At 52.3% G+C, this 27,357-nt stretch overlaps 1 protein-coding gene across 4 annotated transcripts in view; it reads left to right on the top strand.

Annotated features, from left to right (window-relative positions):
* Pacsin1 (protein kinase C and casein kinase substrate in neurons 1) overlaps positions 1–27,357 on the top strand; it is a 47,523-nt gene that overhangs the window by 10,638 nt on the left and 9,528 nt on the right. The window contains exon 1 of one of the 4 annotated variants that reach the window (XM_032888325.1): positions 17,587–17,773. The exons of 1 other annotated variant lie outside the window; for it this stretch is intronic. The gene's annotated coding sequence lies outside the window, so the exon portion shown is untranslated. Of the gene's footprint in view, positions 1–17,586; positions 17,774–25,810; positions 26,014–26,077; positions 26,191–27,357 lie in introns of those variants that run through there. 2 more of the 4 variants (XM_032888327.1, XM_032888326.1) reach the window with 2 other exon arrangements.

Below are 27,357 nucleotides of genomic sequence, written 5' to 3'. Positions count from 1 at the left end.
ATAAACCTGAATAAAAATATAAAAATAAAGGGTGGCTGGAGATGTCTCCGCGGTTTAGAGCACTTGTGATTTTTGAGTCACAGCACCCACAGAGCGGGTAGAACTGACCCTAACTTTGGTTTCTAGGCTTCAGTCCTTCTTGGGTAAAACATGCACATGTGTGTTTGTCCACACGCTCGTGTGTGTACATGTGTGGTGCCTGTGCAAGTGCATATGTATGTGCAAATGTGCTTGTCTGTGTGTGCTCATGCCCATCCATGTGCCTTTGCACACACACCTATGTGTGCAAATGTGTGTGCATGTTTGTGTGCACACTCCTGAGTGTGCAAGGGCGCACATGTGCATGTGTATACAGCCTCGAATGGCGTCTGGGTGTGGTGGTGCGTGCTTTTAAGTCCTGCCACACCATGTCTGGTCCCTTTTTCCTTTTATGTGGGAGAACACACAGTGTCTCTAGAAAGGGGACAGGAGGAACATCTTTTACATAGTGGCGGAAGGCAGAGCATGGTGGGGCAGGGGACGGAGGGTAGGGGACACGTTTGAGGCACTGTCTTTGTCTGCTCCCCTCTTTTCAAACAGCACAGCTGTCAGATGTGGGTGAGGAAGGACCCGTGAGATGGCGTCCTCCACAACTCCCCACAGTCACCTCGTGACATGGGTGCCACCCTCCCTGCCCTGCAGATGAGAAAGCAAGAACAGGGAGCTGGTAACAGGCAGGAAGAGGCTCTTGTGATGGGGCGTCACCAGTGTGGCGGTTTGTCCCCGCCACCTCACAGGTACACCGCTGTACAGTATCAGGAGGTGCGAGGGTTAGGAAGGTCTGAGCTGAACTCGGGGTGAAGATGTGGAAACAGCGGGTCTCCGTGCGGGAAGCTGCTCATAGAGTTGTCCCGGATCAAGATGGCGGCCGGGTCCTTACACTTCTCACTGGCCAGCCACAGGGCACAGGCTCTGCTCTGCAGCTGAGGAATGCCCAGAGGAAAGAGTCAGGCGTGAGCCATCGGCTGCTAGGTATACTAAGTGCCCAATCTCTTGCAGGGCTATCCAGCACTCCCATCATCCCCTGCGGCCCTTGGAGTCCCTGTTCTGGGAACTTTGCTTGGGGCAGCTGCTTCTGGCTTCTGATTTAGTCGAAGGGAGCTGGGCCAGGCCAGAGACTTGAGCTGCAGCCCATTTTCCTGCCCCGTGTGCGTGCGTGCGTGCGTGCATGCGTACGTGCGTGCGTCCACGAGCGTGCGTGCGTGTGCCCGTGTTTGCAGGCGTTTGACCAGCAGCTTTGTGTGCCTGTGTGACTTGCCAAGTGGCCCAGACACTTTAGCTCCTGGGGATTCTTAGTCCCTGGCTGCTAGACTCCTTGGCTTCTTGTCAACCCGGGCTATGGGTACCAGAGACACCCGAGCACAGACTTCTGCCCAATGACAATGGCCCTTCCTTCTTCAGATCTCTTGGTGGACAGTGAGCCTTTTGCTTAAGACCTTTGGAGAACGGGGTCAGTTATCCGTGCCAGCAGGGTTAGCCCTATTCAGTTGCCTTAAGTGTGGCAGCCATAGCCGACGTGTCATGAGACTTGCCGTCTCCAGCGGAATCAGTGGAAACCTGATGTGTAAACCACAACATTTCTTGTCGCTGGGTATGGTAGTGAGTGGAGACCCCCGCTTCACTCTGTGGTTCTGGAGGAGATGGAGTGGGTGGGGCCAGCATCACACAGTGGCCGTTCTTAGATTCGTTCACTGTCATTCCAAGACGGCTCTGCAGCCTCGAGGGTTCTGATACGGTACCTCAGCTGCATATTTTTCTTATCACCTTTATTATTTTATTTTGGTGTTAAGTAGTTAGTTTATTTTTGAGACAGGGTCTCATAATAATGTTGCTCTGACTATCCTTGAACTCCCAGGGATCTGTGTGTCTTTGCTTCCCAAAGACTAGAATTAAAGGTGTATATCATTTTAGCTGGCTTTCTTATTTACTTATTTTTGCTTCATTTTTTTTGTTTTTTTGTTTTGCTTTGTTTTGTTTTGTTTATGTGCATTGGTGGTGTTGCCCATATGAGTGCCTGGGGGGGGGGTCTCAGATCTTGGAGTTACAGAGAGTTGCGAGCTGTCGTGTGGGTGCTGGGAATTGAACCCTTAACTTCTGGAAGAGTAGCCAGTGTTCTTAACTACTGAGCCATCTCTAAAGACCTCTACTTAAATTGTTTTTTAAAAAAGGTTTATTTATTTCATTTTATGTGTATGAATGTTTGGCCTGTATGTATGTATGCATGCAAACCCAGGCGTTGGACCTTCTGGGTGATTCTCTGAGTCAAGGACCCAGATCTTTTCATCTGGATCAGGAGAGGTTGCAGACAACAGTCTCTGAACATAAGACAAGTCCCTCTTCCTCCCATCCCTGTGCCAGGACAGTGGCCCCAGGCAGTGGGGACCAACAGGTCCCATCCAGTCCAAGTGGAGCACCACAGACCAGGACTTTAGTGGGGACTGCTTAGGCATTTCCTGGAGCGAACTGTGGGCTGGATGTCACTGACTCTGCCAAGCCACATGTTGGGATCCACTACCATGTGGAAGGTGGAGGATCTGGGGGCCAAGGTCTGATCCCATCACCCAACTCCGGGTGACACACCATCACACAATCCACAGCCGTAGGGTGGCCTGGCCCATTCAAGTGCCTTCAGCTGTTCTGAGGGGGTGCAGGAAACCGGGTAGATCCTGCTGCCTAGGGCTCATAGGGACACTGGGACACCGACTGCAGCAGTGACTCCACCTACCAACTTCCTGGCCTCTGAGGGACAGCTCCCTCTGCCCTCCCAGCAGCTCCCCCAAGCTACAAGAGAACCTAGCAAGCAGATATGTGGAGAGGGAAACTGAGGCCAGTCTCCTGTGCAAAATCACAGGGTGAGTTAGGGACGGAAACTCTTTGACCGAGCCATATATTGCTGATCTTCAGAGGTTAACTGCAGCGCTTCTTGCTCAGGCTGGTCTTGAACCACGGTCCCGCCTGTGTCCCTTTCCTGAGTGAAGCATGAAAGGCTCCCACCGCCATGCCTGGCCTTCTACCTTTTGAAACAGGGTCTCTTGGAGGTCTCAAGCTCCCAGGCTGAGTTTGACTGGGGGTCCCTTCCCCCGCAAGGCCATGATGACAAGTGTGTGGTATGGACTGTTGCCCTTTACATGGACTCTGGGGTGTGGGATACAGGTTCTCCATGCTTCACCGGATGAGCCATCTTTCTTTTTCTTGTTCTCCTCTTTCTTCTCCCCCTCCTCCTTCCCTTCTTCCTCTCTTCCTCCTCTTCCTCCTCCTTACCCTCCTCTTTCTCTTCCTCCTCTTCCTCATCCTCTCTTCTTCCTCTTCTCCCTTCTCCTTTTTTTTTTTTTTTTTTTTTTTTTTTTTTTTGGAGCTGGGGACCCGAACCCAGGGCCTTGCGCTTGCTAGGCAAGCGCTCTACCACTGAGCTAAATCCCCCAACCTCTTCCTTAACTCTTGCAGTGGCTGTTAGGGTGCATAAGAGGAGGCTTGGTACTGGGTATGTAACAGAGGGTGACGAGTGTTTATTTAGTGTGTTCCAGGCTCTAAGCTTAATTGGTCTCCCCAGCGCAATTATCACCAGACCGATGATAAATAAATAGACGGTTTTGGAAATGTTAGTCAGAAAGAACTAGAAATATTGAGTTCCCTCCACACTGTGTCGTTGATCAAACTCACAGAGATGAACTTTTAAAGTAAGAATGGTGGCTGGGGGACAGCTCAGCTGTTGTGGGCACTGCTTGATCTAACAGAGGACCTGGTTAGGTCTCTGTCAATTCATGTCTTCACAGCCGTCCATAGCTCCAGTTCCCGGGAAGTCAATGCCCTCTTCTGGCCTCTGAAGGCACCGGGATCGAATGTAGTACACAGGCATATATAGAGTCAAGATCCTCACACCATATAAAATAAAAAATAAATCCAGGGGCTGGAGAGATGGCTCCGTGGTTAAGAGCACTGTCTGCTCTTCCAGAGGACCCGGGTCTCGTTCCCAGAACCTACACAGCAGCTCACAACTCCAGTTCCAGGGGCTCCGGCGCCCCCTTCTGGCCTCCTCAGGTACTGCATGCACATGCGCACATGCGCACATGTATCTGGGCAAAACATCGCAATTAAAAAGAAACCCCAAATCTTTAAATATTAAAAAAAAATCTGGAAAATAAAATCAAAGCAGGAATGGAGCTGGGAGCCTGTGAGATGCTTGCTGACAAGTCTGAAGACTTTGCTCTGGGGACCTGCACTTAGGAAGAGGGACACTGACCTGTTGTTGTATGTTACCTCCTGTCCTCCACGGTTGTGTCGTGACACACTCAGTTGTTTACACTGACCTTGGATTTTTTTGTTCTCTCGCCTTAGCTGTGTGCTGCTGGTACAGATACAAGCTAGTGCATCCACCATATTCAAGGATAAAGAACTTACATGATTCTATAACAGTTTAAAAGTAGCCATGTAGAGGCTGGAGAGATGGCCCAGTGGTTAGAGCACTGACTGCTCTTCCAGAGGTCCTGAATTCAAATCCCAGCAACCACATGGTGGGTGTGTGTGGCACAGTGACTTCCAATTCTAATTCTCTCAGGAGGCAGAGGCAGGAGGAACTCTGTGAGTATGAGGCCAGCTCGGTCTATAGAACAAGTTTTAGGACAGCCAGAGCTACAGAGAGAAGCCCTGTCTCAAAAACAAATAAACAAAAGAGTGCATGAGGGCTGGAGAGATGGCTCAGTGGTTAAGAGCTCCGACTGCTCTTCCAGAGGTCCTGAGTTCAATTCCCAGCAACCACATGGTGGCTCACAACCATCTGTAATGGGATCTGATGCCCTCTTCTGGTGTGTCTGAAGGCAGCTACAGTGTACTCATATAAATAAAATAAATAAATAAAAAAAAAAAAAAAAAGAAACAAAAAAAAAAAAAAAAAAAAAAAAGAAAAAAAGGGGAGATGCCCTCTTCTGGTGTATCTGTATTCATAATAAATGAATAAATCTTTGAAAAAAAAAAAAAAGAAGGTGTGGCCTTGTTGGAGTAGACGTGTCACTGTGACCTTCACCCTGGCTGCCTGCAAGCCAGTCTTCTCCTAGCAGTCTTCAGATGAAGATGTAGAACTCTCACCTCCTCCTATACCATGCCTGCCTGGACGCTGCCATGCTCCCACCTTGATCATAATGGACTGGACCTCTGAACCTATAAGCCAGCCCCAATTAAATGCTGCCCTTATAAGACTTGCCTTGGTCACAGCAGTAAAAGTCTAACTGAGACGCCCTATCTCCGGGAGACGCCCTATCTCCGGGCGTTGGGGATTTAGCTCAGTGGTAGAGCGCTTGCCTAGCAAGCTCAAGGCCCTGGGTTCGGTCCCCAGCTCCGGAAAAAAGAAAAGAAAAAAATAAAATAAAAATAAAAGACCAAGCAATCATTGTAGCTGGGAAGCTGAGGACCTGCAAGGCCCTGGCTTCCGCCCCAATTCAGCAAAACAAAAAAACAAAAAAAAAAAAAAAAAAAAGAAGCAGGAAAAGGCTTTGAATAGACACTTCGCCTGAGAAAGCTCGCAGATGGTCGATGAAACAGTGTCCAAGGTCAGTGATCACTAACAAAATGCAAATCAAGTCCACAAAAGATACCACTTCACACTCGCTGGTGACGGCCATTAGCCCCAAAATAGAAAACAGTCATTGTTGAGGAGGATGTGAGAACACTGGGACCCGGTGCTGTGCACGGGACTGCAAAACCCGCACAGCCAACCAGGGGGACAGCTGGTAGGCCCGTGTGATCCAGGAATTGAAATCTTTGTTTCCAATTCTTCTGGGTACTGAGGAGTTTAAGTACCTCAGAGAAGGTTTTCAAAGGAGATACTAAGTAGATACTGGGCCTCCAGCGAGCGCCATTGTTCTCCAAGGCTGCAGGACATTCATTGGCTGATGAATGGAAAACAAAACGTGGTGTGCATATGAGATGGAATATTACCCAGCCCTGACAAGGACGGCAGTTCTGATACGTGCCCTCATACGTGCCGCTGCACAGGTGACATTGAAGATGAGTAAAAGAAATATGAGATTCTGAGTTCAAGTCCCTAGCATTATGCCTTCAAAGGCCAGGTATGGTTATGACTACATAATGAGACGTTGTTTCAAAAACATTTTGGGGGTGGGGCTCAGCACTTAAGGGCACTTTTTTTTTTTTTTTGGATTTTTTTTTTGAAACAGGGCATTTTCTGAGCCACCATGTGGTTGCTGGGATTTGAAGCCCTGGCTGTTAACCACTGGAACGGATTTTTTTTTTTTTTTTGTGTAGCCCTGGCTGTTCTGGAACTCACTCTGTAGACCAGGCTGGCCTCAAACCCAAGAGATCCATCTGCTCCTACCTCCTGAGTGCTGGGATGGGCTAAGTTTGTGTTTTCCCTTTTTGTTTTGAGACAGGGTCGCATTGAGTTAATCCAGTTTCTCCTTGATCACTTTGTAGCCCTGGCAGACCTTGAACTAGATATCCTCCTGCCTCAGCCCCCCAAATTGGAATAACAGGCCTGGACCACCACAGCAGCCTGCATTTTGTGCTTTAACAAGTACCCACTCCAGGGTTGGGGATTTAGCTCAGTGGTAGAGCGCTTGCCTAGCGAACGCAAGGCCCTGGGTTCGGTCCCCAGCTCCGGAAAAAAAAAACAAAAAACAAAAAACAAAGAAAAAAAAACAAGTACCCATTCTGCTGAAAAGCTCCTGGGTCTGGGGTCACTTGTTCCCAGGAGACACTTGGCAATGTCTGTGTGTTTTTTAACATGTCTGGGGACAGAGGCGGACCGCTTGGACCTGGTAGAGTGTAACCAGGAATGCTGCTCGGCTCCCACAGAGCCTGGGAAAGCCCTGCATGTCAACTGGTGCTGTTGAGTGGACACCAATCTATCTGTGTGAGTGCTCTCTATACTCCGCTGTGTGTGTGTGTGTGTGTGTGTGTGTGTGTGTGCGTGCGTGCGTGCGCGCGCGCGCACGTGCACGCGCTAGAGATGGAAACCCCCCTCACACATCTAAGCACATGCCTACCACTGAGCCACACCCTGTGCCCCTCCCCCACATGCATGGGGACCTGGTCTGGATGGCAGAGGAGGAAGGGCTGTGGAGCACAGGCATTTACTTCCACCCTTGACTTCCGCACTCGAGTTGGACGTCCCCATTCTCCCCTTGCAGGTTGAAATATCAGAAATAGACATGGGGCTCGCTGGCCCAGAGTGCCTGGGTGTTGTCGTGAGGGAAGGCACAGCCACCTGGTCGTCTCCTCCGGGGGGCCGTCTGGGCTCAGTTTGCCTCATGTTATTGCTAATGCTGTTTTATGGAGCACCGGGGCGTCATCTCTAAATATAGCGCATGACTGTAGAGGCTGCTGCATCCCGAAGTGTGAGCGGTACATTGTTGGGGGTCACCGCAGAGGAGGCTGGAGGATGTGCAGAAGCATGCCTTGGGTTCCAGGAGGCCTGGCACTGGACACACTTGTGCTTCCCTCCTCCCTCTCCTCCTCCCCTTCCCCTCCCTCCTCCCCTTCCCCTCCCTTCCTTTTCTTCTTTTTTTGAAATATGTCCTTTTAAAAATATTTATTTAATTTAATGATATGAGTACACCATCGCTGTTGCTGTCTTCAGACACTACCAGAAGAGGGCGTCGGATCTCATTACAGGTGGTTGTGAGCTGGGATTTGAACTCAGGACCTCTAGGAAGAGCAGTCAGTGCTCTTAACTGCTGAGCCATCTCTCTCGCCCTCCTTTTCTTGTGTCCTTAGTTGTGAGCCTTAGCCTTTAAGGCTTTTTTTTAAAGACAAGGCTTCTCTGTATGATCTGGCTGTCCCAGAACTCACTCTGTAGACCAGGTTGGTTTCGAACTCGTGGAGATCTGCCTGCCAAGCACTATCTGTTATATGTGGTGCAGGAGATAGAAGCCAGCACTTCATGTGTGCTAGCAAGCACTCCAACAAGCACATCTCCAGCCTTGCATTCCTGTGCTTTGGTGGCCCCTCTTACTGTCTGCTGTCCCTGTGACTTCTTGACTCAGGAATGTCCAGTTGGTGGCCGGGGGCTGTGTTATTAATTAATGAAACTGGGGAATTGACTCGAGACAGAGTTTCACTGTGTAGTCCTGGCTGTCCTAGAACCCACTACGAACCCACACGGGCTCTCCCACCTCTGCCTCCCCAGGGAGGGGATTAAAGGTGTGCTCCACCATACCCGACTTAAGTGTATATTCTAATATTTATCTGCTTGTCACCTTGGTGTGGTTTTGTTCTCTGAGGAGGATTAGAAAAGCCTACCCACAGTTCTTTAAGCTGATTTAAATATGTCTCCCATACTGTGAGAGCACAGAGACAATGCGATAACAACCCGATAATTGTTACTTTGTTACTTCCACTCACACTACAGAGAATTCCAGAGAAGTGGAGCCTGTCTTCTTCCACACAGCTTTACTTTTCCACCTTCCTCTCCGGCTTGATCATCCCGGGTGTGCTGCCAGCCACTCTGTCCTTCACTGAGACCCGACCCCAAGTCACTCGCAGGAGTGTTCTCTCAGAACCGGGGGACAGGTCTTTTCTCTCAGCCGCCTCTGTCTTCTGAGCTGGTCACTGTCTTCTGTTTTCCCTTGGACAAGGTGCTGCTTCTCACCCCGTGTTTTCTGGTTCCTGAGAACCCAGTGAGTGCTGTTTGGCTTGGTGTTGCTGGTTGGCGTTCTTATCTATCTGGGTGTTTTTGTTTGTTTATTTTTCTGCCCTCTCTTCAAATGCCTCGTCTCCCCCCTGCTCTCTCTGGACTCGGACAACAAGCACGTTTGGTCTTCGGGACAAGCAGGCTCCGTCTTTGGTTATGTTCACACAGCCTCTGTCCGTTCCTCCTCCCAACAACCCATGTCCTTCCTGTAGTTCAGACTGAATGTTCTCTGAGCTCTTCGTCGTTTCCATCTTTCTGCCCTCGACTTCCCTGCTTTCCTCGCCTCTGTTGCTTTTGTTTTGCTGTTGAATCCTTCCAGTGAGCCAACAGAAAAGGTTCCTTCCATCATTGTAGAGTGCATTTGGATGTTCATTATGGCTGACAAAATTCTATAGCGTCGGAGCCCAGCTCCCTCTCTGTTACCCTCGCCTTGTTCTCTGTCTGGGTACTCCTTCTTGACACCCACTCACCCATCATCTATCTCCCCATCCACACAATCCCTGCCATCTACCCGTCCACTGATCCATGATCCAGCTACCTTCTCACCCACCTGCCCACCTGTCTATCCACTCACCCATCCATCCCCATCTACCTCTCCGTCTACCTACTATTGTTTCTTGAGACAGGGTCTCAGTATATAGCCCTGCCTGGCTTTGGAACTCACTATATAGGCCAGACTGGCTTTGAACTCACATGCCTCTGCCTCACCAGTGCTGAGGTTAAAGGCGTGCACCTGGCCCATCCATCCATCCACCCATCCATCCAATCATCCATCCATCCATCCATCCATCCATCCATCCATCCATCCAATCATCCATCCATCCATCCATCCATCCATCCATCCATCCATCCATCCATTCACCTACACACCCCTACACCCAACCAACCATCCATTCATCCACCCACCATCCACCATCCCATTCATCCATCCATCCATCCATCCATCCACCCACCCCACCCCCACCCATCCACCCATTCAGTAGCCTTGGGTCCCTCCCACTTCAGGACACTTGCCTTTTCTGTTTTCTCTGCCAGAAATGCTCTGCCCACAGATCATCACACATCTCCCTCTCTCTCTCTCTATTTAGGTCTGTTCAAATGTCACCTCTTCGAAGCGAGGCTGTAGCCCGGGGGTGTAGCTCAGTGGTAGAGTGCTTCCCTGGGCCCCGTCCCCAGCACTGCAAGCTCTGAAATGGCTTCACATTCAGTCTTTCCTTTCAGCCAACATGGTTTTTGCAGATAGCATGGGCTAGCATTTGAAATTACATTGTTTATCATGCGACTCCCCTTTATCATGGAATGTCCCTGATCTTATAAATGGTGTAAGGCTGGTTAGAAGCTGTGGGCTCCACCCACTCTTCTCCGAAGGGTAGTGCTGCACATAGTAGGTGTTCAGGAAATACTGGCTGAGCACATTCAAGACACTAGCATGGGGTTTATCCAGATACGGCACAAAGTTGGTGCCGGCTTCACCTTCCAGCTGTGAATTGAATAGGGGTCTCTCTCTCTCTCTCTCTCTCTCTCTCTCTCTCTCTCTCTAAATATTTATTTATTTAATGTATGTGAGTACACTGTAGCTGTCCTCAGGCACACCAGAAGAGGGCATCAGATCCCGTTACAGATGGTTGTGAGCCACCATGTGATTGCTGGGATTTGAACTCAGGACCTCTGGAAGAGCAGTCGGTGCTCTAACCACTGAGCCATCTCTCCAGTCCAGATAGGGGGTCTCATACACAGTCCTGGGCTTCTGAGATGCACATTCTGATGCAGGATGCCTGCGGTGAGACAGAATTCTACCTGTCTTGATGGGCAATACAGACTGGGCCCGCTCTCTGTCTCTGTCACTGCTGTCAATGTCTCCTTTCTCTGTGTCTCTGTCTCCCTCTCTCTGTGTGTATGTGTGTGTGTGTATGTGTGTGTTTATGTGTGTATCTCTGTGTTTATCTCTGTATGTGCATGTGTGTATCATGTGTGTGTCTTTGTGTGTATGCATGTGTGTATGTACGTGTGTAGGTGTGTATGTGTGTGTATCTGTATACTTGTGTATCTGCTGTGGTATATGTGTATTTGTTTGTATCACATGCGTTTGTGTGTGTGTGTATCTGTGTGTATCTGCTGTGTGTATATGTGTATTTGTGTGTATCGTGTGTGTGTGTATCTGTGTGTATCTGCTGTGTGTATATGTGTATTTGTGTGTATCGTGTGTGTGTATCTGTGTGTGTGTATCTATGTGTTTATATCTGTGTGTGTATGTGTGTATATCTGTGTGTGTGCATCTGCTGTGTGTATATGTGTATTCATGTGTATCCTGTGTGTGTATCTATATGTTTATATCTGTGTGTGTATGTGTGTGTGTATGTGTGTGTGTATGTGTGTGTGTATGTGTGTGTGTGTATGTGTGTGTATGTGTGTGTCTGTGTGTGTGACCCTTACCCTTTCACCGGCTTAGGTCTGTCCTCTCCCACTGATCTTCACCCGAGCCTTGGACCTGGGTTTTGAGCAGCTGAGCCTTAGATGCTCTGAGACTTGGTTTTCACACCTACTAAGGCCCAAGTGCCCAGTGCAGTGCCGTCCTCCTGGCCTGAGGGCCCTGGTAAGGCTTCTGCCCATTCGCTTCCCAGTGCCCATGCCTTCAGCCTCCTATAAAGACCCTCAGTGGAGCCTCGTTGAGTTTCTGCAGAGCTGCTCAGGGGTCGAGAAGGATTCTGGCATTTTGGCAGTCAAGAGAACATTATGCAAATGACATGCAAAGCAGCAGCTAATGAGCCCTGATTGCACTGGTCCCGGTGCTGGGGAACACGTGGATAATTGTACCGGGGTGGGGGCAGGGGCGGTGAGTGTTTTGGGGGCTGGGCAAGAAGCCACAGCAGGGGTGACAGAAGTGGGTGTCACAGGGGAGGGCTTGAGAGCAGCTGCCGTGTGGCCTAGGCAGCACACTGTCCTTGTCGAGGCTGTCCTGATTAAGGAGTGGGAACAGGGGCAAAGGTCAGTCATGGGAGAACTGGAGCTGCACGTGGGGGAGCAGAAGGCTGTGACTGGGTCACGGGGTGGGGGTGGGGCTTCCCCGAAGCAGGTGGGCCAGATTAGGCTAATGGTAGGAGTGGTGTGGGGAAGACACTCTCCACGGAGAGAGAGGGGGTCTGCTCCTCCCACAGGGTCCGTCTGGTGTCAGCGTGTGGGATGGCGGGACTTGGGTCTGCCAGGCAGCAGATGGGCTGGGTCAGACTCGCTGGGAGGGGGCAGCTGTCTTCGGTGTCCTTGAGAGGAGCCTTTCGGTGGAGGAATGATGAACTTGGTTTGGGGGCTGGTGTGTGTGTGTGTGTGTGTCTGTCTGTCTGTCTGTGTGCTGTAGCACCTGGGAACTCTCCCTCCCCAGCTGTGACCCTCTCCAGAGGGCCTCCGCTCTGGATCCCTCTCAGAGTCGACTTCTTCCAAGGCTAGATGTTGGCCCTGGTGCCCACCACTTGACTGATGCTTCAGGTACAATGACTGTTGTACCTTTGATCTGCTGAGGATGAGGTGAACTTGGCTCTGAGCCTTACAGTCGTCAAGTGGCGGTGGCTATGTTTCCCAGATAAGTCTTCCATAATGCAGTCATGAAATTCATAACGATTGATGCGTAGAGTCCCAGCCCGGCCCTTGACTTTATCACCTTGGGAAAATGGCTTAGTCTCAGAGCCTGTTTCCTAGTAGGCGCTGTGGCCTTCTCGTGGTTGGAAGGGCAACTGAGCTCTCTAGCTCATGGGGGGCTTGCCACCTTATACCAACATCTCCAGTATTGTGGTATTTCCTGTAGTCTGTGGTTGGCTTAGTTCGATTGGCAGCAATCTTCTGGTTGACAGGGACCTGTGCGATGAGGATGGATTGGGTTGTCATCATTATTAAGAACCAGGGCCTGGGGCTGGAGAGATGGCTCAGTGGTTAAGAGCACCGACCGCTCTTCCAGAGGTCCTGAGTTCAATTCCCAGCAACCACCTGGTGGCTCACAACCATCTGTAATGGGATCCAATGCCCTCTTCTGGTGTGTCTGAAGACAGGAACAGTGTACTTACATATAATAAATAAATGAATCTTAAAAAAAAAAAAAAAAGAACCAGGGCCCAGTGGTGCACACCTGTGATCCCAGCCCTCAGGATGGAAAGGTGACAGCCAGCCTGGACTGTGGAGTGAGGGCAAAGCCAGACTGGGCAACCTCTCAAGACCCTGTCCCAAGATGAAAACCAGACTTGTTGGGGATGCTGGTGACATGACTCAGTGGATAAAGGTGTGTGGATCAAACTCTGGCCACCTGAGCTCAACCCCAGAACCCCTACGGTAAAAGGAGAGAACTGTGTCCTATAGGCTGTCCTCTAACTTCCAGAATTTCACCATCACGTAGGGGTGGGCGTACGCACACTCAAACATGCGCACGCACGCGCCCACACAAGATAAAAAATTGTGGGACTGGTGAGGTGGTTCAGCAAAACATCCATAGACATAAATAAAAATAAATAATTCTAAAATATTAAAAGACGTCCAAAAGATTTGTTTTAGTTAGGGTTTCATTGTTGTGAAGAGACACCACGACCACGGCAGCTCTGATAAAGGCAAACATTTAATCAGGGCTGGCTTACAGTTTCAGAGGTTCAGTCCATTGTCATCATGGCGGGGAGCAAGGCAGCGTGCACAAAGACATGATACTGGGGGAGCCAAGAGCTCTACGTCATCCAGAAGGACAGTCTCTTTCTACAGTGGGCAGAGTTTGAGCAGTAGGAGGCCTAAAAGCCCAACCAGACAGTGACACACTTCCTCCAACAAGGCCACACCCATTCCAACAAGGCCACACCTACTCCAACAAGGCCACACCCATTCCAACATGGCCACACCCATTCCAACAAAGCCACACCTCCTAATAGTGCCACTTCCCATGGGCCAAGCATTCAAACTGCCACAGTTGTGGTGTGAAACTCACTATGTACTTGAATTCACAGAGATCTGCCTGCCTGCCTCTGCCTACTTAGTACTGGGATGAAAGGTGTATGCTTTCATACACACACACACACACACACACACACACACACACACACACACACACTATCCTCTGTCCTTTATAAGTAAATTTATTGTCATTGACTTTATAAAATGCATCATAAGTCCAAACTTTTTTTATTATTTATTTATTTTATGTGAGTATACTGTCACTCTTCAGGCACACCAGAAGAGAGCACCGGATCCCATTACAGACGGTTGTGAGCCACCGTGTGGTTGCTGGGATTTGAACTCAGGACCTCTGGATGCCGTTCTTGTTGCCTTCCCCTTGACGCATTCCCCTGTCCTCCTTTTGAAACACTCAGTCAGATGCAATGAGGAAGATACCCATGCGAATTTCTACCTTTGCAGAATTTTAGATTTATTTTTTACTTTATGAGTGTTTATGGAATGGTGAAAGGCACCCCGGTTCCCGGTTGAGGAGGCTTGAACCCCAGTGACCCTATGTCTTTTTTTTTTTCTTTCCCGGAGCTGGGGACCGAACCCAGGGCCTTGCACTTGCTAGGCAAGCGCTCTACCACTGAGCTAAATCCCCAACCCCAGTGACCCTATGTCTTACACCCTATGCGTGCCTGTTGCCCTTGGAGGCCAGAAGAAGGTGTTAGATCCCTTGAAACTGGAATCACACACTGCTGTGAACAGACACCATGACCAAGGCAAGTCTTATAAGGACAACATATAATTGGGGTTGGCTTACAGGGTCAGAGGTTCAGTTCATTATCATCAAGGTGGGAGCATGGCAGCATCCAGGCAGGCATGGTGCAGGAGGAGCTGAGAGTTCTACATCTTCATCTTAAGGCTGCTAGGAGAAGACTGGCTTGCAGGCAGCCAGGGTGAAGGTCTTAAAGCCCCTGCCCACAGCGACACACCCACTCTAGCAAGGCCACACCCACTCCAACATAGTCACGCCCACTCCAACAAAGTCCCGCCCACTCCAACAAGGCTACAGCTACTCCAACAGGGCCATACCTTCTAATAGTGCCACTCCCTGGGCCCAGCATATACAAACCATCTCATAGTCATAAGCTACCATACAGGTTCTAGGAACTGAACTCAGGTCCTCTGAAAGAGCAGCCAAGGCTCTTAACCCAAGTGCTTTCTTGCACAACAAATGAATATATATATTTTAAAAAGGGCCGGGGTTGCTGAATACTGGTAGAGCACGGTCATCCCATGTGTGAAGCCCTGCTTCAATGCCCAGTAACGAAAAGAGGCAAAACAAAATCACACTGACCCCCCCCCCATTTTGTTTTTATCAAAACAGATGTTGTCTTCTGTTTTATCTGCCCTTTCTAGAGAGCAGCGCTGGGGCAGTGGGGCTCGGCCATGAAACAAGACTGGAGCGTGAATCTTAACAGGGGAGGCTGGGGACCTCTATGACCCCAGAGTGCGTCTTGTACTGACCTTGTTCCAGGAGCAGCTGCATGGATACTAAAGGCATGGCAAACCGTGCTTACAGGGAATAGGAGTCCCTGATTAATCAATCACCCGGAGGACAAGGAGGTGCAGATGGGGAAGTACACGGGAAGGGACTGTGAGCCTTGAGTCACAAGCAATAGCACAACCCAGTGTCCTTGTGATGGAGACGGAGTCTGTGGTCCACGTTGGTCCCCTCTGCCCTCAGTGTGCCAAGGGTTGGCTTAGCCATAGAACGTGTTCTTAGCCATAGTTCTTAGCCATAGAACGTGGTTTGTTTTCCCCCTCAGACAAGGCTGTCAGCAGCAGAGAAGAGTCCTCGGGGGACACATGCTACAGTGACCCTTACCTCAGACGTTATCATAGTGTCAGCTGGAGACGGATGTCCCGTAGGTCACGCTGTATGTCCTGGTGGCCCATCTTCTGTCTGGCCTCCCGACACCATTCCTCCTGGGTCAGGTTTCAGGTCCGTGTGGAGCCTGGAGCTCAGAAGGTGTCTGGACAGCAGTGGGGGTGAGATGAGCCCAGGGCCAGGGGCTCCAGGTAGCATCAGGAGCTTCAGGGTGGGGCAGTGGTGTCCCTGCCCCTGCCCCACAGGTCCTTCTCCAGCAGCAGCACAGCTGAGCCAAAAGCTCCAGCTCATCAGTATGGGTTGGACCCCCGAGATCACATCCTGTCTGTGGAGGAGTTCATGGTTCAAGCCTAGGTCAGGGCACTTTGCTGCGTTTGGGGAGCATCCTCACACACAAACTGAGGGCTTGGATACGGAACTGGGATTAGATAGGAAGTTTGTGTGTTGTGCATTTTGGATCAGTGTACACACGTGTGCACATGTCTTAAAGACGTGATGGCTGACATTAGTGTTGTACACGTGCTTCGTGTGCACAGGTGAGCTGGTTCACAGACTTGTGGAAACGCATGCATGCAAACACATATAACAGATATGTACACGTGTGTGCTGACACACATGGGAACGTGGATCAGATGTGTATGTGGTGTTGCCTAGAGGTGAGCAACGCTAAGGGGCCTCAGAGCTGGCATCAGAGACCTCGGTGCCAGCAGCCACCTTGAGAGCTTTTATGACTTTGAGGCCCAGATCCAGTCTATCCAATGGAACACTTAGGAGTCAGAAGCAGAAAGATCAGGGGTTCAAGGCCAGAGTCAGTTCCATAGCAAACTTAAGGGCTTTATAAGACACCGCCGCACACATAGCCACACAGGGGCGGTGAGAGCGATGGCTCAGCGTGAATTGCTCTGTCAGAGGACCTGACTTTGGATCCCAGCACCCATATCTGATCCCAGCACCAGCTCTAGAAGAATCAATGCCTCCGGGTCTCTGTAGGCAACAGCATAAATAAAATAAATCTTAAAAACAAAAAACCCGACAACAAAAAGTCTGGGACGAATGGAGATGGCTTGGTCAGTATTTTACACAAGAGCTAAAGGACCTGAGTTCAAATCCCTAGTACCTACATAAAACACAGAGACACAGTGGCACGTGCCTATAACTCCAGCAATAGGGGCTCTGTGGTTGGTTAGTGTAGGACAACTGGTGAGCTCTGAAGAGCCAAGCCCCAGGCTGTCCACTGGCCTCCACACACCCGTGCATTAAAAAAATATATACCGTGTGTGTGTGTGTGTGTGTGTGTGTTCACGCGCACACGCATACACGCACACACGCACACATTTGGAAACAGGGTCTCTATGTAGCTTCTGCTTTCCTGGAACTCGCTCTGTAGACCAGGCTGAACTCTAAGAGATCTGCCTGTCTCTGCAGCCTGTGTGCTGGGACTAAAGGCATGGCCGCCATCGCACAGCCAATCAATTACCTTTATTGTTAATAAAGCAGTATGGTGGCTCTCCACCGTCCAGCACTCCCGAGGCTGAGGCCGGAAGATGTCCTGTGAGTCTGCGCAGTGTGGCCCAGGCTAGTCCAGACAGCACAGTGAGGCTGTCTCCAACGTATATCCATGAATCCGTATAATGGGTATGAACTCTCGTGGTACTGGATTGTGTGTCAGTATTTCAGTCAACCTGGCAGGACTTGGAGCAAGCGGGGTGTGTGTGTGTGTGTGTGTGTGTGTGTGTGTGTGTGTGTGTGTGTGTGTGTGTTTTGATCACTGAGCCCCAATGATGAAGCTTAGCGTGCGGTGAAGTGTGAAGATCAGAGCAGGAGCCTCACATGCCCTGCAGTGAGACTGGCAGCGGAGGGGGAGGTCCGGCAAACCCGTGCGGGTAACGAAAATTCACCAGAGGCGCGCCTGCGCCCGGGTCACCGCGGTGTGGTGCAGAAAGAGGGCGTCCCCTGCCGTCCACCCAGAGAGGACGTCTGTGCGCAGCATTGCCCGGTTGCCATAGAAACGAGCAGCGGGCGGTGGGTGGCTGGGGAAGGAGGCGGGTCGGGAGGGGGGAGGCCGGCGCGTGGGGGCGGGGAGCTGGCTCCTGCAGTTCGGGCGCTGTCGCCTCCCGAGCCAGAGCGCGCCGGAGGGGACCCCGAGGACCGAGCCCCGAGCCGGACACCAGGCGCCTCCCCATCCTGCTCACTGCCACGGAGCAGGTGGTCAGCCAGCCCTTCCGACCCAGGCCTGGCCCAACTGGGGCAGTAAACGCCCACCTGTCCCCAGCTTGGTGCCCGGCCGAGCTCAGGTAGGCGATGGGGGTCTGGAGAAGTCTGCGTGGACAGTGGGGACCCAGCGCCCCTGCCTTCCCACTGGCCACACCTGGTAGCAAGTGTGCAGGTCTGTGCAGGTCCATGCTGGGTCCGAGGGGTTCTGGGGGCCAGGGACCTGCTCTCTTCATCGCATCGGGACTGTCTCTCCTGTCTGTCGTCTTGTCACTCCTCCGTATATCCTTCCCTGTCAGTACCACAGACGTGACTTCTAGAGCTGCTCCATTCCCTGGGGATGACGGGCTTAAGGGGTTAGAGTCTTACCACAGTGCTGTGCGTTTCCCCCCAGGTCGGTGCTAGACAGGGAGGGGCCAGGCGTGGAGAGCAGTGCGCTTGTCTCCCACCCCAACTCGCGTGCTGGTATGCCTTGCCCTCTGCGGCCAGACCCACTGGCCTCAGGGCAGAGATCTGCCAGTCTCTGGCCATTTGTCACAAACCTTCCGCCTGACACCAGAGCCTCTGGGGTGACTCCTGGGTGGGCTGAGTCAGCTCAGTCGCTCCCCCTCCGTGCTCTTCTAGCCCGTGGGATGACCTGCGACTCTCAAAAGGGCTCTTGTCCCAATCCCCAGACAGTCATGGATCTCTGTTGTGGATATGCCTGTGGTCTCCCTCCGCTTCTCTGTCCCTCTGCAGCGGTGCTCCTGGGGACCTCCTGCTCCCTGCTACTCCAGGAACGGGGACACTGCAGAGACGCTACCGCCGCCGCTGCTCCGGAGGAGGGGGCGCTGGGAGGAGTTGAGCAGGGGTAGCCAGGAAACCTGCTCAGAGGACCAGAGTAGGCTACCGTGAGAGTGGGCTAGGGCCAGCAGCCCCTGGCAGTACTCGGTCTTTCAGGAAGCGTGGACCTCCCTCCTTCCCATGGGCGTTCAGGCCAGACGACCCGCGGCAGGGTGGGAACCTGTTGTGGTTTGTGGTGGTGCTGATCTCTGCAAACGTCAAGTACACAGTCTGGGAGTGTGGGTACGGATTCACGCCTGGAACTCAGGGGCCTGGGAGGTGAGAGAGCGGAGGTGTGCCGGCAAGAATGGGCTCAGGGGGTGCAGGTAACCCTCCCTGAACTCCACCTCCCTCCTTTCCCCTCCCTCACTGAAGCTTTGGGTTGGTTTGCCTTGCCCTCTGCGGCCAGACCCACCCGCCTCAGGGCAGTCAGCTTGGTCTCCCAGCTGGGCTTAGTGATGTCTGGACGGCAGTGGCTTTTAGCCAGCAGCTGCCCCTAGCTTGACCCCTGCTTCCTCCGTCCTGCCCTGTCTGCACCCTCCCCACAACCCTCTCTTGGCAGAGTTCAGTTTTTGCATATATTACACTGCCACTAGACTCAGGACCCGGTCCCCGGGGTCTATAACTCATCTCCAGTTGTCTGCAGCCAAATCACCTACTGAGACCCCACCCCCGACCCCCCGGGGGCTTCTTCCACATGAGAGAGAGCCCTAGGAAGGCCCTGGTATTCAAAGGTCTGGAGCTGAGGGGGGCCTTGGCTCCCCAAAGCAACTCCATGTCACCTGCCCAGAACCCCAATTCCAAAGTCACCCCTCCACTCCTCTCAGCAGTCCCCCGACTCCAGAGGCACAGTAGTTTCACACCCACCTCTCCCCTCCCTGTAGGTATCCTGCCCTCCAGCCGTGAGCTACAAGGCTCTGCTCTCCCTGCCAACTGTAGGGCTTCTCTGCGAACCTTGGAAGGGAAAACTAGACCAGACCCCACAGCTCCTCAGTCCTTATGGCTGGGGCAGAAATTCTGGAGCTGAAAGATCAGGATACATCCTCCACCTGGTCCTCCCCTCCCTGCCCCCACCCCCCCATCCCCCACCGCCCACCCCGCTCAGTCTGCTGTTCCCATCTAACCCATAGAAGCCCTGATTGCACTTCAGTGTCTTTGCGCAGGCTGGGCCCTCTGGCTGAGTGCTGCTTGGAGCCCTTTTCCTTGCTTCCCTCGGGTCTTTGTTCAAATGTTACCTCAGAACGGCCTTCTCCGGCCACCTGCGTCCCAGGCAGTCGTTCCCTGTCCCTTTCTGTGCCGAGGTCTTCCACAGCCCTTGTCAAAACACAGCCTAGATTGTCACTCACTGGCCCTCCGCCTTCTTGCCTGTCCCACCCCTTTAGGATTTCATTCCCACGGGCTCAGAACCCCCACCCCCCAACTGCAATGTGCATCCTTCCTGAAAGCCAGTCCCGGCCTCCAGGGGCTTAAGCTTTGGGATTTGGTCCTCCAAGTGGGAGGGCAGGGTCTTGACCTGGGCAGTGGCCCAGGGGCCCAGGATGGAAAAGGAGGCAGGATTGTGGATGTGACTCCCTTTGAGTGGCTGTAAAGTAGGGAGAGCAAGCTGCTACATCTGTCCTCACCACGCCCCATCTCGCCGCCGCCGCCGCCAACGCTGCTCCCTCCTCTCTGTCACCTGGATTCTGTACCGTGATGGGGGACAGGAGTGTGACCCACACCCACACAGTCAGCAGCCCTGACTCTTTCTCAAGGTGGTCATGGATGCTATGGGTTCAGGACAGACAGCCTGGTGCCTGGATTGGGCGCCAGCATTTGATCACTGGTTAAGGTGATGAGCCCAGACCCGAGGGTAGGTGGCTTTTCTCTCAGCCAGATTCCACTTCTGCTCCCCACCTATGGGTGCCTCACTTAGGCCCCCCCCCCAAATTAGCCCTGAGACAAGTGGGGAGTAGAATCCTTGGAAACCTAAGATGTGGGGAGGGGCGAGAGAGGCCTAGAATCCCTTGGGTCTCTGCAACCTTCAGGCTTGGATCTAAGGCCTGGGGTGAAGCCTGAGCCTCACTGCTCCTAGGCAGGTTCCAGACGCCGGGGCTTCCTTGACCGTCACCGTCCATCTCACGGGATGTGTGCACCCTAAGGTAGCGCGGGCCTCTTGTGCCTTTCCTATCCATCAACAGCTCAGCCAGGGAAGCTGCATTGTCTCTGGGGGAATGCTGGCTCCTTCACCAGTCAGGAGGGTAAAGCTGTGTTTGGGGGAGACATTGCAGAGGGGAGCGGGGGTGCTCATCTTAGGACACAGGTAAGGAGGGGCTGGAGGCTGCCCTCTGACAGTCTGAGGCTGTCTGTAACCCCTTCTGCTGCTGGCAGAGTCCACCAAGCCTCTGGCTACTCAGTCAGTGACTACCGGGCCCTGGGTCTTCCTGGCTCCTTGCAGCACAGGAAAGGTTGGATCTTGCCTCCTTTGAGGGCCATTGTCTGATTTTATCATTTCTTAAAGAAGCCCCTTGGGGAGTTTCAGGCGCGGTGTGTGTGTGTGTGTGTGTGTGTGTGTGTATGTGTGTGTGTGTGTGTGTGTGTGTGTGATGCAAGTCAGGTGATTAATGTTTATTTGTTTTGTTGGGGACATGGGAGGTTTCCCATGGCCCAAACTGCTTCAAGTTAGCTATAGACCAGTGCACAACTTTGAGTTCCTGATTCTCCTGAACTTTCTGGGTGCTGGAATAACAGCTGTGTGACACTGTAACTTCCTCTCATGCTAGGCTGAGCTGTAGGCCCTGCCACTGCTGCCATTAGGCTTAGCTGTCACCAGCTAGTATTGACTGAGCATTCAGTACGAGCCAACGTACTTCATCTACATGTAAAGACGGAGAAACTGGGGCTGGAGAGATAGCTCAGTGGTTAAGAGCACTGACTGCTCTTCCAGAGGTCCTGAGTTCAAATCCCAGCAACCACATGGCGGCTCACAACCATCTGTAATGGGATCTGGCTTCTAGATCTAAAGAGAAGGCAAGAAGAAGCAAGCCCGGGCCCTGTCTCTTCACCAGGACCCTGGGAGGTTCGAGATGAGAGCTCTGTGTGTTAGCTGAACGTATTGTTGGCCATAGAACAAGGCCTACCTCTGCCCACCGCTTTCTACCTCTGCCCCAGGATAGGTGGTGTGCACCTCCCAACCAGCCTATCAATGAGGAAACCGCCTGTAGTTGGAGGGACCCGCTTACAACTGGGAAGTGGCAGAGTAGGGATTTGAACCCAGTCTTTTTTTTTTTTTCTTTTTCTTTTTTCTTTTTTTCCGGAGCTGGGGACCGAACCCGGGGCCTTGCACTTGCTAGGCAAGCGCTCTACCACTGATCTAAATCCCCAACCCTGAACCCAGTCTTCAGCCCTATATATGGCGTGAGCAGTACACCTCAAAGCTGGAGTGGTACCTTGCACTTACACTGAGGGAGAGGTGTGAGAAGAGGGTGGATGAGGGCTGGGATGACTCAGGAAGAGAGGCAGAGGGGCAGCACACTTGAGGGAGAGTGACCAGAGGAGGCTCATGGACCGAGGAGTGGCACACAGCACCTCACAGCTAAACCCATTGTTTTTGCCACATTGGAGTCTCAGAAGAAGCTTGTCTGCCCAGCCTATCTCTAAGGCAGGAGAGTGATGGAAGCCACTGGGCTCGTGTAGAACCTGACACAGCTGTGGCTATGGTCCAGCCACTGGGCTGAACACTGGGGAGCAGGGACAGGGGAGGACCCAGCCAGCCTGGACTCCTCCCTGCTGTGTGACCATGGCCTGCTGCTTTACCTCTCTGAGCCTCACCCACCCTGTAGAACTGAAGAGCCTTCTCCGTGGGTTGTGGAGGAAGAGGATTCGTGTCAAGAGGCTAGCACACTTGTAGGTGACCAGAACCCACGGGTATTGTTTTGCCACTGCACATGTGGGGAAACTGAGATTCCATCCCCTGTTTAAGAGACGTAGCCAGGATCTCCCCGGTGGCAGGTGGTAGCTAGAACCCCAATAGGGGTGCACTGGCTTCACATAGAGAGGGCTCCCCTGAAAGGGCTGCCACAGTACCTACACCAGGGGCGAGCTCAGAAACAGCCCTTTTTACAGATGGGACAACTGAGGTGCAGGAGTTTGAAGCTAGTCTGCTGGGTCCAGTCGGTGTTGTAAGACCACCCTGTGCAGCCCCTCCACCAGGGTCAAGTCCTAACAGAGATACTAGGTCTTCTCAGGATTGAAGGGACAGCCAGTCCCTTCCCTAAGGATTTCTGGGAAGAAACTGAACTGTGGGCAAGGGTCTGTGACACTTGTCACAGTACTCACAAGGCTCTGTTTCCATCGCTGCCTCTGTATCTGGCTTCCTCTTCACCTCCTGGGGGGCTGGGGCTCAGGAGGAACCAGACCCACGTGGAGACTGTAGCTGTAGCCAGGGCAGGATCCAGTTCCACTGTTCCCCCTCAGTGGCTCTGGGAGCACCATCTTATCTGCCCTGTGCCTCAGTTTTTCCGCCTTTTTTTAAAAAAAGATTTATTTATTTATTATAAGTACACTGTAGCTGTCTTCAGACACACCAGATCCCATGACAGATGGTTGTGAGCCGCCATGTGGTTGCTGGGATTTGAACTCAGGACCTCTGGAAGAGCAGTCAGTGCTCTAACCGCTGAGCCATCTCTCCAGCCCCAGTTTCTCCGTCTTTATATGTAGATGAAGTACGTTGGCACGTACTGAACGGTCAGTCAATACTAGCTGGTGACAGCTAAGCCTGATGGCAGCAGTGGCAGGGCTGCAGCTCAGCCTAGCAGGAGAGAGTCTGAGAAGGAGGGTGACTTGTCAGCGCACACTGCTTCTCGTGCTGTGACACCCCAGGACACTCCATCACAAATTGGGGGGGGGCAGAAAGTGGCAATTCTTCTGGAACCCGTGGCAAGCATCCTGATGTCGCTCTGAGTTCTGGTCCGAATGCTTGAGAAACTGGTGCATTTCCCAACTCTAGCATTAGGGGGCTGGGGAAAGCTGGGGGTTCCCATGCTGCAGGGGGCAGCCTGGCAGCTTCCTCTTTCTTCTGCCCCCAACTTCCCATGCCCCCACATCCCCTGCTCCCTGCCCCTCCCTGCCCCATGAAATGATGGTTCCCCACACCCCGTCATGTTCCCATGGCCCCTGGACACGTTCTTCACAGTTACATCCCTGAGCCTTTGTGCGTTTTTCCGTCTCTATGTGGTTGGGTGGCTACCACCTGTCGTTACTGCTGGTGAAAGACTAGAGGGAAACCGGGTGTGGCGGCCTCTTGTCTAGGAAGTCCAGGAGCCTGTTGGACATGTTACAGAAAGTGCCAGATGCCAGCCACGTCCACTTCCTGACCCCTGACAGAAAGCCCTGAGCCCTGTCATTAAGAGGACGTGGCGCTTTGTGGGAGAGGAACCTCCTCTTGTCTCTGTGTGTGCATGACTGTGTGTGCTCCTGGGAGCGCATTGGACGTCGCCCTGCTTCCGCTAGGCCACCCTGCCGGCCTCCCTAAGTACATTCCCATGTGGTTCCGACCCTGAGGGGCTGGGATGCCTAGAGAGTGCCGTGGGCTGGGCTCCTTACCTCATTTCATTTGCTGAATTAACACTTTTAGTTTTAATCGTGTATATTGTGTATATCCGTGTGTGCAGTGCCTGGAGTTACAGCTGGTCATGGGGTGCTGGGAACCGAACCTGGGTCTCCTGGAAGAGCAGCAGGCATTGCTAACCACTGAGTTGTCTCTCCAGTCCCTCATCTAATTCTTAAGTCATTTTCCAGCAAAGCCCAGAGGAAACACATAACTTGCCTAGAGTCGTAGAGCATGTTAGGACTGGACTTTTCATGGGCCATATGCTACCTCAGCTGGGAGCCCAGGAGAGTCCAGGAAACCATGCTGCCTGTGGCCTGTGCATTTTTTTTTTTTTTTGGAAGATTTATTTTTTTTTTTTCTTTTTTTCAGCTGGGACGAACCCAGGGCCTTGCGTTTGCTCAGGAAACCATGCTCTACCACTGAGCTAAGTTTTTTTTAATTTTAAAGATTTATTTATTTGTTTTTTATTTATTATAAGTACACTGTAGCTGTCCTCAGACACACCAGAAGAGGGCATTGGATCCCATTACAGACGGTTCTGAACCACCGTGTGGTTGCTGGGAATTGAACTCAGGATCTCTGGAAGAGCAGTCAGTGCTCTTAGCCACTGAGCCATCTCTCCAGCCCAGGCCTATGCATTCTTAGCCTGCAGTGCCAGGGCATAGCCACACTGCCCCTACTGTGTGCTGAGAGGACACCCTCCAGCCCAGCTCCTGGGTTGGTCGTTTTTTCCTCTCAGTGTTGTATTTTGAGGCAGGATCAAGCTATGTAGCCCTGACCTCAAACTCAGAGATATCCTTCTGACTCTGCTCCCTGAGTGCTGGCATTGAAGGTCTGCACCGCTACACCCTACTTTAAAATTTCCTCTTACTTTGTGTGCACACTGAGTGTTTTTGCCTGGATGCACATCGGTGTGAACATTACACACAGAGCCCACGGCGGCCGGAGGAGAGCATGGGAGCCCTGAGACCAGAGTTGGCTGGTTGTGAAGCACCGTGGGTGCTGGGAATTGAAGTCAGGTCCTGTTCCAGAGCAGTCAGTGCTCTTAAAGACCCACTCCCCCACCCCCACCTTTGTTTTGGTTTTGATATACAATTCAGGTGCTGGGAAGATGGCTCAGTGGGTAGAGCACGCACACACGAACTTGGGGCGGCCCTCAGTCTGGACCACTGAAATGTCCGAGTTCTAGATAGCTTTCCATTGATTTGATAAACGTTATGGTTTGTTTTTGTTGTTGTTTTTTTTTTTTTTTTTTTTTGAGACAGGGTCAAACTTTGTAGCCCTGGGTGTCCTATGTAAACTAAACTGACCTCAAACTCAAAGGTGTCTTCCTTTTTCCTGAGTGCTGGCATTGAAGGTCTGCACCACCAAAAGCAACATAGGAGGAAAGGGTTTATTTGACTTACACTTCCCAATCACAGTTGATCTTGCAGGGAAGTCAGGCAGGAGCTCAAGCAGGGGCAAAACCAGGAAACATGAAGGACCATGATTTACAGACTTGCTCAGCCTGCTTCCTCACGGGGCCCCAGGACTATCTGCTCAGGGGTGTGGCATTGCACAAGGGGGCTGGGCCCTCCTACGTCAACCATAAACCAAGAAAATTGCCTCCATTTTCTTAGTGGCCCCAGTGTGATTACAGCCTTGCACGAGCCTCCCAGTCACGTGCCTCCCTGGAGCTGACCGTCATTCCGATTCTGTTTTGCGGTCTTCCCCAAATAGTTCCTTTTTTATATATACTTTCCCAGCCAGGCTGAGCTGCACATATCGTGGCTTGGAATGGGGTGGGAGCTGTGGGTCTGCACTGTACTTTACTTAGCCCTGGGGACGTGGATTTGGGTCACTTCCAGCCTTTGGGTGTTGACCCTGTACTGCTGCAGTGGGCCAGCCTGCACGTGCTTGCCTGGCTGCCTGAAGGTGAATTCCTAGAGGCGGCGTTCGGGGGGGGGGAGTGGGGGGTGGACCTCTGCCCAGTGAGTGTCTGTCATGTGTCATCCAATTCTCTCACCACTTTGGCTGAAGAAGTTTGCGGCCATTCAGATCTTCAGTCCCAGGTGACACAGGAAAGCCACACTGGGTCGTTACAGGAATCAGGTACAGGGCCAGAGCGAATGGAGAGGCTGAGACTGAGGGGAGGGGCATCCCTGACTGACGATCCTCATGGGTTGGTACCACTTGCCCTGAGTCTGACAGTGGTTGCTAAGAGATGGGGTGTACCTGCTTTGCAGAGAGCCAGGCCACCCTAACCCAGATACCTCACCGCTCACAGTACGGTTCCTGCAGCTGCACTGCACAGACAAGGAAGTGTCCCAGGAGCCATGGCTGCCTCTTTGAAGGCCCCTTGGCCCTCTGTGGTGGTTTCCTGATGATTGAGGCCCAGTAGGGGAGGGGTTGCCCTCTGGCCCCTGGGGCAGACCGTGGCCTAGATTGGACGACTATGATGCCTGGTGACAGATCCAGGGCAGACACAGCACCCTGGCATGTTCTGTAGATCACAGTGTGACTTCAGGGCCAGAAAGCCACGTGCCCAGACATGCGGGGGAGGCTCGTGAGCAGCTTAATGGGACTGTTGAGGTGAGGCCAGACAGGGCCCAACTGGAAGAATTGGGGGAGCCCTTAGGTCAGGATGTAAATGACAGCGAGGCCTCCATCAGCTCCCCGATGACTGCTCGGCAGAGGCTGGGGCTCTAGGGCTGAGACCAGGGCTCTGTGCTGGGGTCAGGGGGATCCAGGACCATCTTTTTATTTTATTTATTTATTTATTTTATTTTATTTTTTTTTTTGGTTCTTTTTTTCGGAGCTGGGGACCGAACCCAGGACCTTGCGCTTCCTAGGCAAGCGCTCTACCACTGAGCTAAATCCCCAATCCCCAGGACCATCTTTTACATTTAGTGTCATGATCCAGAGGGGTCGCAGTGGGTGGGTCGTGCTAAGGACAGGGGAATGGTGCTCAGTAAGGAAGCCCACTGGGGCTCACTGGTGCAGAGAAGGCTCCGGGAGGCGGGAGGGAGGGCTTCTGTAGGAAGATGGCATCCGAGGAGAACCACTCAGCTGAATCTCGGGAAGCAGGAGGAGCAGGTGTGGAGATGTTGAGTTGAGTACCAGGAGCGGCAGATTCTCCTCAGAACGGTAAACCCTGCCTGGCAGCCGCCGCCTTCCTAGTTTGAGGCTCATCTCAGGGAATCTTCCTTCTCCGGGCGTCGGGGACACCAACTTGGAACAGGACCACTTCCCTCACCTCTGGATCTCTCTCCTGCCCTT

The sequence above is a fragment of the Rattus rattus genome, chromosome 18 (genome assembly GCF_011064425.1).
Source record: "Rattus rattus isolate New Zealand chromosome 18, Rrattus_CSIRO_v1, whole genome shotgun sequence".
NCBI classification, from domain to species: domain Eukaryota; kingdom Metazoa; phylum Chordata; class Mammalia; order Rodentia; family Muridae; genus Rattus; species Rattus rattus.
This window is presented reverse-complemented; position numbering and strand designations above follow the sequence as displayed.